At 43.5% G+C, this 14,300-nt stretch overlaps 1 non-coding gene across 1 annotated transcript; it reads right to left on the bottom strand.

Moving 5' to 3' along the window:
- Positions 1-8,825: 8,825 nt before the first annotated feature.
- LOC115873286 lies at positions 8,826-8,959 on the bottom strand. The gene has a single exon (XR_004048332.1). It is a non-coding gene; the product is annotated as a small nucleolar RNA SNORA16B/SNORA16A family (small nucleolar RNA).
- Between the last annotated feature and the right edge of the window lie 5,341 nt (positions 8,960-14,300).

Here is a 14,300-nt window from a genome sequence, read left to right as displayed (position 1 = left end):
GGCCGATGTTTCATGCCAGGCCTGTCCTCCACAGGTCTATCAATGGCCGATGTTTCATGCCAGGCCTGTCCTCCACAGGTCTATCAATGGCCGATGTTTCATGCCAGGCCTGTCCTCCACAGGTCTATCAATGGCTGATGTTTCATGCCAGGCCTGTCCTCCATAGGTCTATCAACGGCCGATGTTTCGGAAGCAGATGGCCAGGTCTTTCTTCTGAGGCGCCTCTGGGGTGAATCCAAACCCCCAGCCTTTCAGTCAGCAGCGAAGTGTGTTAACTCATTGTGCCATTTAAACAAAATCACTGCCATTGAGTCAGTCTGACTCATAGCGACCCCAAGGGATGGAATAGAACTGCCCCTGAGGATTTCTGAGGTTGTCAGTTGTTACCACAGCAGAAAGCCTCATCTTTCTCCCAGGGACCAAACTGGTAGGCTGGAGCCACAGACTTTGCAGTTAGTAGCTCAATGCATAACCCATTATGTCACTACGTTCCAAAAACACACTCGAAAACTTACTGCCATCAAGTCCACTCTGATCCATAACAACCCTACAGGGCAGAGTAGAACTGTCCCTGTGGGTTTCCGAGACTGTAAATGTATGGGAGTAAAAGCTTCACTTCTCTCCTGTGGAGTGGCAGGAGTTCTGAACTGCTGACCTTGTGGTTAACTGCCTATCTCATAACCCACGACACCACCAGGGCTCCTTTTACCACCACTTTAAGAAGCTGACCTTTCCCACTACAGTTTGACCTGCAGCTACTGCCCACCAGGGACAGCTGGGCTTTGCTTGAGACCTCAGCTCACCCCCACCAGGCTTCCAGTCCAATAATCCTAATCAAGAAAGCAGATAATACTGCCTCTGATGCACATTGGGCCTGATCTGGTTTTCAACATTATCTGTATGTTGTTTTTGTTTGTTTGTTTATAGTGGGGGTTATCTCAGATGTGTTCTGTCATTGGGGGCCACCCTCTTGAATTTTTGTTAAATGTTTTTCAGTCTATGAAACCCTGGATTGACGAACCTATGGGGACAGCAAGTAGAACAAGGGTTTCCGGGGCGGGGGTATGATGTCAAGGAGTCCAGGAAGGAAAAGTATGCTTTGAAACTGACAGTGGTAGGAATTGCGTAATACTGCTTGATGTGATTGAACTATGGAATGATGTATGTATTAACTCCCCATTAAAAAAAAGAAGGAAAGAAAAGGAGGGGGCTTATGAGCAGGGAAACAACGTTGAATAACAGGGAGATTGTTGTTATTTTCTTTCTCTTTTCAGCATCCTGGAGGATCCTGAACAAGTCAACATTCTTAGACATTTTCTCTATGGCACAAAGTACTCCGGTGTCCTATCTGTTCCTCATTAGCAGCGCTTTCCAAAGCCTGCCTTCTACTGCAGCGTTTGCACAAAGCACCCCCATGTCTCATTGTCTGCTGCCTGAAAGCAGAAACCAGTATTTATTCATCTTTGTTATCTTTGTTTCCCCGGGAGATGCCCCGTTTAGTGCCTTGGATGCGGCGGTCTGCTTCCATAGAGGCTCCCGTTGTTCTGTGTTCCATATAATCGCTGGGAGTTTGAATTGACTTGGTGGCAGTAGATTTGTTGTTGTTGTTAATCTGTTTATTGAAGATGCTCAGTACTAGGTTGAATGCACCCATTCCTTAACTAGAATTCTGGAAGCTGCTGATATGGAATCCTTTGAGACTTAACAAGACAACCATACTAAAACCCACACCTGCTGGGTGGATTCCAACCCATAGTGACCCTCCAGAATAGCAGCTTTCATGGGCTGTATTCTTTACACACACAGATGGCCCCAACTTCTGCTCACGGAGTGGCTGGTAACCACTGCACGGCCAGGGCTCCTTGACTTAACAACATCGATCAGTTATCAAAGTGTAAACACAGCTTGATGAGCTTAATGACAACAAGCTTAACACACACACACACACACACACACACACACACACACACACCGCTACTCAAAAGAAGCCAGGTTGCAAATATAGGTCGTGCCCACTGGTTTTAAAAGTGCACATGTGAAGTGTCTACTTGATGGTTGCTATGAGAACCACCTCTCGGGACGCCTGTCCGACAGAAGTAAAAATACAGTCTTTGTAGCTGTGCTGTGACATACATGTACAACAAGGCAGAGTATGTATTTGAAACGTATGCAAATGGGCTTCACAAAAGGGAGTGAAAAATCACTGGAGGGCTTCCAAGTATCTGTGGATTGCCGTCCCCTACTCTTTGATGTCTGCTTCATCAGGCAATACCATCCCTTCTAATACGGGTTCACGGAGAAGGTGCGATGTGTAGAGCCAGGCCCAGGTACTGTGAAGAATCAAAAGCCTGAACAGATAGCCCTGACCTTGAAAAACATTGCATCCTGCTGTGAACTCCTATCCAGGAAGCAGAGGGGTCCCCTGTACATGGCTCATCCTTCCTCAATGGTAACATTTTAGAAAACTGTAGCATAATATATGGAGCCCTGATGTTGTAGTGGCTGTGCTTTGGGCTGCTAATGTTGAGGGTAGCAGTTTGAAACCACCTGCTGAACCGCAGGGGAAAGATAAGGCTGTCTACTCCAGTAAAAAGTTACAAGTCTGAAACCCAAGGGGTGGTTCTACCTGTCCTATAGGTTGCCATGAGTCAGAAATTGACTCGATGGCAGTGAGTTTGATTTTTTTATAGTATAATATCACAACCAGGATGGTTCAGATTCCCTGCATTTCACTTTTACTTGTGTGTATGTTCGTAATCCTCTGCACATCTGATTACCTGAAGCATTTGTGAGCCCATAGCACAGTGAAGATATTAACCAATTTCAATGTCGCCAGGATCCCTCATTGTGCTTTATTATAACCACACCCAACTTCCTCCAGCTCCAACCCCTATCCCTGGCAGCCAATAATTTGAAAAAAAAAGTTTATTTTTATATAAAAAAAACCTTAATATCCAATTATTTCATAAGAACTCAACAAAATAAGCAAAGTTCTAAGTCTTGTTAATGATGATGCTTTAAAAAAAAACAATCTTTAAATTTGGTGGGGGCTTACATTTCAGGTCATCAACTTGGTGTTTAACAGTTTAAACTACTCATCAGCCTCCCCCAATTTATCTTCCACCTGCTCCTTGATTTCTCTCCCCCTCTGACTTGTCCTCCATATCTATCCTCGGAAAAAATTCTATGGGTGGAATCATACAGTATGTAACCTGTTGGGATTGACTTTTTGTTATTCAGCGTGATTCACTGGAGACTAATCCAAGCATCACATGCGTCCGTAGTTGGTATCTACTTATTGCTGAGTAGTATTCCATGGTGCATGGACGGTTCTCAAACCCTCATTGAAACTGTGTGCTATACAAAAACTATGTGTGGATTTTCTAAAATATTTTGCATCGAAACAAACATATACTAACTTGTTATAAAATTTCACTGCAATCTAGTTTGAGGCACCAAGAAAGATAAGCCATCAGTTTGTAAAAAACAAAACCCAAACCAAAAAACTCCAAAAGCCTGGGCAACATGGAATTCTTCAGTTTTAACAAAAATGAGAGCAGACTGATAGTGAAGTTTGGGTGGAAAAATGATGATACCACCGGTGCTTTATGAAAGGTTTATGGAGACAATGACCCAGAACTCAGCAAATGGATAACTTGTTTTAAGAAGGGACAAAGTGATGTTGCAGATGAAGCCGTCGGGGTGGACCATCCACATTAATTTGTGAGGAAATAATCTTACTGGGAACCTGATGGAAGAAGATCTAAGATTAAGATTAGAAACAATAGGCAACATCACACATGTCTCTGTTGGTGCAGTTTATACAATTCTGACTGAAAAATTAAAATTGAGCCAACATTCTGCTGGATAGTGCCCAACCTGTTGCACTTGGCTCAGCAGTGGACAAGAGCAGAGCGGCCCATGAACACCTTACAGAGGTGGGATAAAGATCCCGAAGCATTTCTTTGTAGAACTGTAACTAACAGTGGATGAGACCTGGCGGTACCAGTACTATCCGGAAGACAAAGTCCCCTCAATGCAATGGCTCCCAAGAGCTGGAAGGGGTTCGGTCAAAGCAAAGTGAAAGAAGAAACGTGATGGCAACGGTGGTTTGTTTGTGATGCTTAAGGCATCTGGCTTGCCGAGTTTCTGGAGGGGCCAAAACGAGAACATCCGTTTACTATACAAATCGTTTGAGAAAGTTCGCCCAAAACTGTATCAGACAAATGCCTGGGAAAGCTTGACCTTCTCCATGGTAACAATCCTCCTGCTCGTTCCTCTCATCAAACAAGGGCACTTTTGCAAGAGTTTTGATGGGAAGTCGCTAGACATCCACCTTACAATCTTGACTTGGTTTTCCTTACTTTTTTCTCCTTCTAATTTCTTTGTTTTGAAACAGTTTTATTGGCATGTAATGCATGCATCATACAATTCAATTGTTTGGTCACGTCAAGAAGAGTTGTCCAATCATCACCATAGTGAGTTTTAGAATGTTGTCTTCATTCTTGTACTCATGGTTATCAGCTCCCCGCCCCCACCCCTCCCCATGCCATACCCTCAAGGAATCATTAATCCACTTACTGTCTCAATAGATTTTCCTATCCTGGATTTCATATACAGAAAACATGAAAATAAAACAAACAAAAGCCCCTAACAATAATAACCAAGTAAAGTAGTTAAAAACTTCAATAGAAAAGAAAGCAGAAAATATTAAAAACTAGAACAAACTTAAAATGGATCAAAAGGGAGAGCAAATGATAAGGTGTGAAATTTTAAGCTTACTATATCTGCAATAATCCACTTTTCAGTGCATTTTGTTTGATAGCAACGCTATTCTTATCCTTGGCCTGTGGTTCAAAAAATTCACTGGAGGGTTAATCCACATATATTTCTCCTTCACTTAAAAACAACAACAACCGAAACCACTTTTAAATGGATCAAAAGGGAGATCAAATGAAAAGCTATTACATGGTAACCTAGCGACTTCTGTGATAATCAATTTTAAAATGCCCTCCGTCTGATTACAAGGCCTTTCACATCTCTCAACTACGGTCCGAGGGTTTTCCCTGGAGGCTTAATGCATAGGTAGATTCTCCAAAAAGGTTTTGGGCTTCCACTCTTATCCATAGCCTTCTGCAAGCCAAGTATTTACAATTTAAACTCTGATACCATTCTCTCATTTGGATTTGGATTTTTATTATTTACAATCTTTGGTTCACATAGGTTGGTGTGCTTGTTCCATGTGAATTTAATTAATATCTCACTTAGATGGCTGCTTGTTTGAAGACAAACCTTTAAGACCCCAGATGTTATTCCTCTTTATAGCCAGGCACCATCTAGTTTCTTTACCACACTTTACTATAGCACCCATATCTTCATGGATCTTCTCCTGATTTTTAAAAAATGTCTTAATGTTAAAAAAAAATGTTCTAAGGGCACCTATTTTTATTTCATTAATATTGTTAAAAAGACCAAATTGACATAGTTAAATACCCACTGGGATCATGGCTGGTGTCCTTGCCTTGAATTTTCTGGATCTTATGTTGAGAAACAACGTTTATATTTAAAAGTTTTACTTTTAAATTACATTTTACCCTCAACCTTGTTTAAGCTCCTTTGTATAATTGTTACAGTTTGTTGGACCATTCACCTCCTGAAGGACAGCTGGGATAATTCCCATATTTGACTATTGCCGTTATTCACGTACAAGTGTTTGTGTAGACATAAATGCCATTTCTGTGGGTGCAGATAGTGAGTCAAATGGGAATTGCATGTTTAATTTATTAAGAAAATGCCAAAATGAGGCCATACCATTTTACATTCCCATCAACAGCACATAAGTTGCTCTGTGGTTGTGTCAGAATTTGATGCTATCATTATTTTTTATTTCATCCATTCTAATAAATATATAGTGATGTTTAACTGTAGTTTTAATTAGCATTTAACTAGAAACTAATGATGTTGATAACTTATGTGCTGATCGACCATCTTTGCATTGTCTTCAGTCTGCGTTTGCCCTGACAGATTTTTTTTTAAGGTTTTAAAGCTCTACGTATTGTGGAGAGTGGTCCTTTGTTAGAGTTAGCACATTACTTTCTCCTAGTCTGTAGCTTAGCTTTTCATAGGCTTAACATGAGCAGTCACAGAGAAAGCACGAATAGTTTTGATAAGGTGCATTTATTAATTTTTCCTTTTATGACTCATGCTTTTGTTACCAATTCTAAGAATTGGTGGTTTCTAAGCAGTAGTTTCCAGAAACTTTCTTCTTAAACAACAACAACAAAAAACCAAACTAAACTAAAAACTTTTTTTTTAAGTTTTCCATTTAAGCCCATGATCTATTTTCCATTCATTTTTCAGTGTAGTGTGAGATTTAGGCGCATGAATAACCAATTACTCTTGCACCATTTATTGAAAAGACTACCCTTCCTCCTTTGAAGTGCTTTTGTTCCTGTGTAAAAAATCAGTGGGGTGTATTTATGTGGATCTATTTCTGAATTCATGGTTGTTCTATTGATCGATGTACCCATTCCTCTTCCAATACTGCATTTCTTTGATCACAGTGGATAAATGGTAAGCCCTAGTAATAGGTACTTTGTGCTTATCTACTAACTGAAAGGTTGGTGGTTCAAACTCACACTTCAGAATAAGGGCCTGGTACTTAGCTTCCATAATGATTACTGCCAAGAAAACTCCACGGAGCACACTTCCACTCTGTGACTCAAGGGGTCGCCAGGAGTCAGATTCCTATTGGTGACTACAGGTTTGGTTCATGGTTAGTAAAGGACAGAACGATTCTCCTCACCTTACTCTTTATCAAGATTGTTTTATAGATTGATATGCAATTGATATGTAGACGCCATACATTGATTGATATGTAGACAACCTTGCTGGCTGAAGGTGAGGATGACTTGGAGCCATTGCTGATGAAGATCAAGAACTACAACTCAATGCAAAGAAAACCAAATTCTCACAGCTAGACCAATAAATACCATCATGATAAATGGAGAAAAGATCGAAGGATTTCATCTTGCTTGGACCCACAAGTAATGCTCATGGAAGCATTAGTCAAAAGATCAAATGACTCATTGCATTGGGTCAATCTGCTGTACAAGACCTCTTTAAAGTGTTGAAAAGAAAAGCTGTTACTTTGAGGTCTAGGGAGTACCTGACCCAAGCCATGGTATTTTCATTTGCCTCATATACATATAAAAGTTGGACATTGAATAAGGAAGACTGAAGAAAGATCAATCGATTTGAATTGTGGTGCTCATGAAGAATACTGACTGACAGTACCGTGAACTGCCGAAAGAATAAATGACTCTGCTTTGAAAGAAGTACAGTCAGAATGCTCCCTAGAAATATGGACAGTGAGACTTTGTCTCATATACGTTCTATGTGTTCTCAGGAGAGTCTAGTACCTGGAGAAGGACAGCATGTTGTAAAGGGGGGGGGGCAGTGAAAAAGAAAAGGACCTGATGTGAGATGTATTGATGTAATGGCTGCAACAATAAACTCAGACATAGGAGCAGCTGTGAGAACTGGGCAGTGCATGTAGGTACTGCTGTACCACTCCCAACTCAATGGCCCCTAGCAACAAGAGGAGCCCTCTGCCTGCTGTTCAGTAAGTGTTGGGCAGCTAACCCAGAGTCAGTAGTTCAAACCCAGCAACCACTCCATGGGAGAATGATGACGCTAACACCTCCCACAGGTGTTAGAAAGCCTAGGAAATCCTATATCGGATTGCCAGGAGTTGGAATAGCCCCATTGCAGTGGTTATCTGGCCTCATATATAATTTTTATATAAGTCTGCTTATGTCTATAAATTACTGTTCACTATTTTGATAGCACTAAATTGCTGAAGATCTATTAAACAATTTTGGGAGAAATCTCTTTTAAATTGAATTTTCCAATCCATGTTTTTGCATTAAGTCTTGTTTGATTTCTACATCAGCATATTGTAATATATGTATTATGCAAACATTAATATAAAAAAGCATAACTCTGAATACTCCAATTAGCATAATATTCTAATGGGCTATAATAATATCTGATAAAGTAAGCTTCTGAGTGAATAAAATTGCGAGAACCAAGACAGATAACACAAAATGACCAAAAAAATCCATCAGAAGCTATGCCACTACTAAATTGTATGCACCAAACAAATGAGCCTCAAAATACATGAAGCAAAGACTGATAGAGATGAAAGGAGGAATACAACCCCCACAATTACTTTTAAATCTTTTAACACTCCCATCTTAACAACAAATACAACTATTAGAAAAATCAGTAAGGATATAGAGGAGCTGAACAACACAATCAACCAACAGAATCCAATAGGCGTCTATTAAACACTCTACCCAGCATAATCAGAATAAACATTTTAAGCACCCATTAAACAATCAGAATAAACTTTTTTTTAACATTGTTCAGAGTTTTTTTCTTTTAATAAATCGCTTTATTGGGGCTCATACAACTCTTATGATCATAATTCACACATCCATCCATTATGTCAAGCACACTTGTACATTTGTTGCCATCATCATTTTCTTTCTTTTTTTTCATTTTGTTTTTGTCCCGGATGACCTGACCGCTCCTCAGTAGCTAAGGTTGGAGGCCAGGCACGATACGTTTCCGCTTTCAACACAAGGTGGCCCTTGCTATGTGCTTCATCGTCAGTCCTGATTAAGCTTCAGGCCAGTGACTTTCCCAGCCCTCACTGTGCGTGCTGTACACGCAAGCCATGGTCAGCATTGTGGCTGGTTCAGAGTGCTGCCAGTTTTAACAAAGGACTCACTCCGACTGTAATGGCTGACACGATAAGGGAATGTCTTTTCCTGAAATGTCTTTTCCTGATCAGTTATAGCAAACTGAACGGTGACCGTCAAGGGAAAACTCACTGTGGGCTCTTTTTTGACTACAGCAGCTACGGCCATCATCATTTTCAAAACATTTTTTTTCCACCTGAGCCCTTGGATTTTTTTGGTCATTTTGTGCTATCTGTCTTGGTTCTAGTAATTTTATTCACTCTGAAGCTGTACTTTTTCAGATATTAATATAGCCCATTAGAATATTCTGCTAATTGGAGTATGCAGAGTTTTGCTTTTTTAGATTAATGTTTGCATAATACATATATTTTGCTAATCTTTTACTTTCAGGCAATCCATGAATTTGAGATGATTCTCTCTGTCTCTCTCAGTCTCTCCCTCTCTCTCAAACGTATTATTGTGAATTAGGTGAAGGGTTACAGAGAATATCATCAGTTTTTACATTGGACAATCCGTACGTCTTTTATTTCACCACCTCGTTACAATCTCCTCAATGTATCTCCACTCTTTTCCTTTTTTCCTAATCCTCTGAACTTTGTCGCTGGGTAGATGCCACCCTTTTCATCTTAAGTGGTGGGTTATTCTACCACAAGGGTGAATTCAGCTCCAGACCTGAATGGTTCCTAGGGGCCATCGTCCCAGGGCTCCATCTATTATATTGACCAGTAAGCCTGGTCTCTTTTTATTATTTTGAGTTGTATTCCACATTTTTGAGCCAAGTATCTAGTAAGCAGCATGCAATTTGGTAATTTTTTAAAATATCAATTCTGCCCATAAGAGTATTTAGGCTATTTACATTTAATGTGTGTTACTGTCTAAGTCTGCATTTTAGTCTTTGTTTCCTATTTACATATATTCGAGGCAGTCACCCTGTTCAGGTTTGCCATACTCTCATGGGATCTGGTTCCAGTAGCACTTTAAGGGTTACTTTAAATGATGCTAGGTTTATCTGCTGGTGCTGCCTGAGAGGGTAGAGATGCTACCTCCAGGTTGGGCTGACTGGTTTCTTTGTGTGGGAGTGGGGGTTCCCCTACAGGTGCTCCCCACCTGCTTTGGTATTCCGGAGAAGGGGAGGGGATTCTCTGGCCTGTGGAAACAAAGGCTTCCCAGAACTAGTTGCTGATGGTAGCTGGGTCTCTCTGTGCTAGCTCTTTCCACTTGCACAGGCTGTTGAACAGTTGCAATTGCGTTGAGCTGAATCGTGGCCATTGGCGAGGATGGATTTGCTGGAGTAGTGAGGGTGGGGGCTGATTGAAACAGTTTGAAGATTTTGAGGCCCCTGATGGATAGGGGTACCCCAGAAAACCAACCCAAATCCTCACAACTCGGCCAATAAATAAAATCATGATAAAAGGAGAATAGATGGAAATGTTTAAGAATTCCATCTTGCTTGGGTCCACAATCAATGCTTCGGGAAGCATCAGTCAAGAGATCTAAGGGCACATCGCATGGGGAAAGCTCCTGCACAAGATCTCTCCAAAGTGTTGCAAAGCAAGGAGGTTCCTTTGAGGACTAAGGTGCACCTGATCCCAGCCATGGTATTTCCAATTGCCTTGTGTGCCTGTGAAAGTTGGACATGGAATAAGGAAGGAAAAAGAAGAAACATCAATGCATTTGAACTACAGAGTTGGTGAAGAATCTTGAACATAATGTGGACAGCCAAAAGAACACATCTGTCTTGGAAGAAGTAGAGACCGAATTTTCTTAGAAGCAAGGATGGCAAGACCCCCATCTCACATACTTTGGAGGTGTTGTCAGGAGAGACCAGTCCCTGGAGAAGGACATCATGCTTGGTAAGGTAGAGGGATAGCAAAAAAAGATGAAGGCCCTGGACGAGATGGGTTGACACCATGGCTGCAACATTGGGCTCCAACCGGAGAACCATCATGTGGGTGGTGCAGGACCAGGCAGTGTTTGTTCTTTTGTACATAAGGTCGCTGCAGGTGGGAGCCAACTTGATGGTTACCTCACACCACCACCACCACCACCTCAGTAGCAATGTAAGGTCTCTAGCTTGATAGGTGAGTGGCGTCCCGGAAACCCAAGACCTCACTTTGAAAGAAATGAGAAGGGGCTAGTGCAACTGTAAGAGAGAAGGAATGAGAAAAGATGAGTCATTTGCATTAAAATCAGCACACAGCTGCTTATTGTGGTCCCCACCGTCATTGACAGCCATCTTTCTGGGTCTCGCACTGACTGCTTCTCAACGCAGCCTTCTGTCGTTGCCCCTGGGTGCTGCTGCGGCCAGCCTGACTGATGGTGACTCCACGCGACAGAGTAGAACTGACCCACAGGGTTTCCTAGTCTGTACGCCTTACAGAGGCAGAGCAGCAGCTCTTTCTACTGTGGAGCGGCTGCGTGGTTTCGAACCACTAACCTACCACAGAGAAGCCAAGCACTGAGCTGTTGTGTCACCTGGCTCCTGCATCCTTTACACTCTATGGAGTACCTGAGTAGTAGGGGCTGTTAATGGATCCCAGATTCTCTGAGTTCCAGCTTGTCTTCCTCATTACACTGTCAAATTTCTCAGCTCACCAGTTGTAGAAATATTTAAATACAACACATTAGCTGTTTTTAACCAGGAGTCATCTCTAGCCTGGTTTCAAAGGCCACTGCTTGTGAGAAATACATCTGTTGTGAGAAAACAAAATCCCTACTTTGGTCTTGACCCCAGAACAGTGATTGCAGGGATGCTGGCTTTCCAAACCATCGCCCAGGGCCCAGGTCAGCACGAAGAAGGGAAACTGATGATTGTTCGTGCACGGTCAGTTTAGCGGGTTCACAGCGAGCACATGGGCTTTCTCGAGGTCGACTCAAGTCAAGTTCTATTTTCCTGCAGTTGGATCGTTTGGAAAAAGTGGATTCAACCATTCTTCAGGGAGCTCTGGTGGCATGGTGGATTGGGCTGCTAACAACAAGGTCAGTAGTTCAAAATCATCAGCAGCTCCATGGGAGAAAGATAAGGCTCTGTCCTCCCCCAAAGAGCTATAGCCCTAGAAACCCACAGGACCGGTTCTGTCCTGTCCTAAAAGGTTGCTAGGAGTCGGAACTGACTTAATGGCAGGGATTTTGGCTTGGATTCAGAGGTGGCACAAAAAGGAACCCTGTGGCATTGTGGCATGTGCACTGAGCTGGCAACCAGAGTCAACGTACTAGCCACTCCAGGGGAGAAAGCTCAGGCTGTCTGCTCCTGTGAATGTGTAAGGTCTCAGATGCTCCAAGAAGGTAGTTCTACTCTGTCTTATAGGGTCCCTTTGAGCCAGCATTGACTTGATGGCAGTGAGGGGGGATAAGAGGGGGTGCCCACCATTTTCTTTCAACTCCTAACTGAAAGGTTGGTGGTTTAAACTCGCCTTGTGGTTCCACTGAAGAAAAGCCTGGCGATCTCTTTGTGTAAAGAGGACAGCAGAGAAAACCCTTGGATTGCCAGACGTTGAAGTCCACTCAATGGCAACGAGTTGGTGTTGTTTTTAAAGGTACATGTAACACCAGATGTTCTAAGACTTGTAATTCATTGTCCCTGTAGATGATGATTTGAAAAGTGGACGTTGTCTTTGTCTTTACCTTTAACCTCATGCTACGTATCTGTTGTCTGCTCCTGGATTGGACTCACAATCCACAATCACTCATTGTTTTCCCTAGGGATTATGCTGTATGGAGATTTCTGGAAAGCAGATAATACTGCTTTCTTGGCCAACTTGCACAGCCATGGCCTAGGACACAGAAGAGGAACACTGGGTTGTCAGGGGAAGGGTGTGAGAGACACCAGGCTTCCCGGAATCCTAACTCGGGCAAGGAACCATTTAACAGCTTTCTCTCTCTCCCTCTCCCTTTTCTTCCTCTGTGAAAGAAAGGAGTTGCAAGAGATAAAGCATTCCCAGGGTTGAGCACAATCCCTATAATGCAGCTGGTTTTCTCTGGGAGGTAAGAGCAGTGGCAGCAGTGTGTGTGTGTGTGTGTGTGTGTGTGTGTTTGCACCACAGTGCCTGTATTCCTCCAGGGAGCCTTGAGTCTAGCCAACTTCCCTTCTAATCCACTGCCCAGACTTTAAAACCCAAACCAAACCAAACCCCCAAACCTCACTGCCATCAAGTGCACGCCTCCTCACAGCTGCCCTAGAGGACAGGGTTCAGAGACGGACCCATTAGGGAGTAGAAAGTCTCGTCTTTCTCCCAAAGAGGAGCTGGCATTTCCATCCTGCTGACCTTGCAGTGAGCAGCCCCACGCGTCACCACTGTGCCACCAGGACGCCTTGCCTTGATCTTAAGAGACTTTTACTCCCCGGAAATATATGCACTTTGGTGACAGAATCATAGTGATGACCCTCTAGGACAGAGCCCAACTGCCCCTGTTGATTTCCAAGACCGTAACTCTCTCTGGGAGCCTCAGCTTTCCCCCGCAGTGCGGCTGGTGGATTTCAGACCTTGTAGTTAGCAGCCAAGTGTGTGACCACTGAGCCATCGGGTCGCTCAGGAGTTGAAATGAACTCGATGGCAGTGAGTTTGAGGGTAGGGGTGTTTTTTTTTTAGTTTAGGTATCAGAATCAGTTAACCTGCTGCACTGCTAAACAGAAGGGGGACGGTTCCAGGTCACACGGAGACACCTCAGAAGAAAGGCCTGGTGAGCCCCAGCAGGAGAATTAGTTGTGGGAACGCTGTGAAGCCCAGTTCTACTCTGACACACGGGGTTGCTGTGAGGCGGGAGAGGCGCAATTACAGCAGGTTTCTGTTCACAATGTCCTCATTTTAGCATGACATGTTCCAACACAGAGCAGATGCACGAGTTTTGTTCCACTCTCTCTCCATTTCTGAGGCTCCTCTGGACTGGCTGGACCATGGCGGGGAAGTCAGGGAGCATTCTCAGGGGTCCCACGATGCTCCCCGGAGCAGAGGGCTCTCCTGGAGGCCCAGCATGTACAGGACCTCCATCTAGATCTAGAAACTGCTCATCTTACAGGGCACAATCACCTTCTAAAAGCAGAACTGCAAAGTCACATGTTGAACAGAGGAAAGGCTCCGAGTCCAGAGAGAGTGATCTGGGATCAGCGTTCATTCCTCAGGCAGCCAGGGTGGGACAGCAACCACCGGGACACAGAACACTCCCTGAAGAAACCTGGTGCTGCCTCCAAGCAGCTGTACCCAATACTGCCTGCTCCTGAAGGTGGGGTCTTAACTCTTCTCCTTGGCCTGCTTTCTCTCTTTCTGCCATATGTGCCTAACGAGTCACAAGGGCTTCGGAAGGCACAGGAACAACTGCCGGAAGTTCAGCACGTCTCGGAGAGCCTCCACCTCAATAGGCTTTCCTGCCAGGGCAGACGTGAGGGCATCCGCCCCGACGGCAGGTTTGCTGAAGGCGGTGATGGCTGTGCCTGGCGCCTGGTGACGAATCACGTGGTGGTGGAGGTGCCTTCGCTGGTGTCTGCAGGGGCAGACCGAGAGCTGAACACACACACACACACACACACACCCCTGA

Source organism: Echinops telfairi, unplaced genomic scaffold (genome assembly GCF_000313985.2).
Source record: "Echinops telfairi isolate 266 unplaced genomic scaffold, ASM31398v2 ScPeMD7_7467;HRSCAF=8505_1, whole genome shotgun sequence".
Taxonomy (NCBI): domain Eukaryota; kingdom Metazoa; phylum Chordata; class Mammalia; order Afrosoricida; family Tenrecidae; genus Echinops; species Echinops telfairi.
The sequence above is the reverse complement of the archived record's forward strand: the minus strand, read 5'-3'. Positions and strand labels throughout refer to the sequence as shown.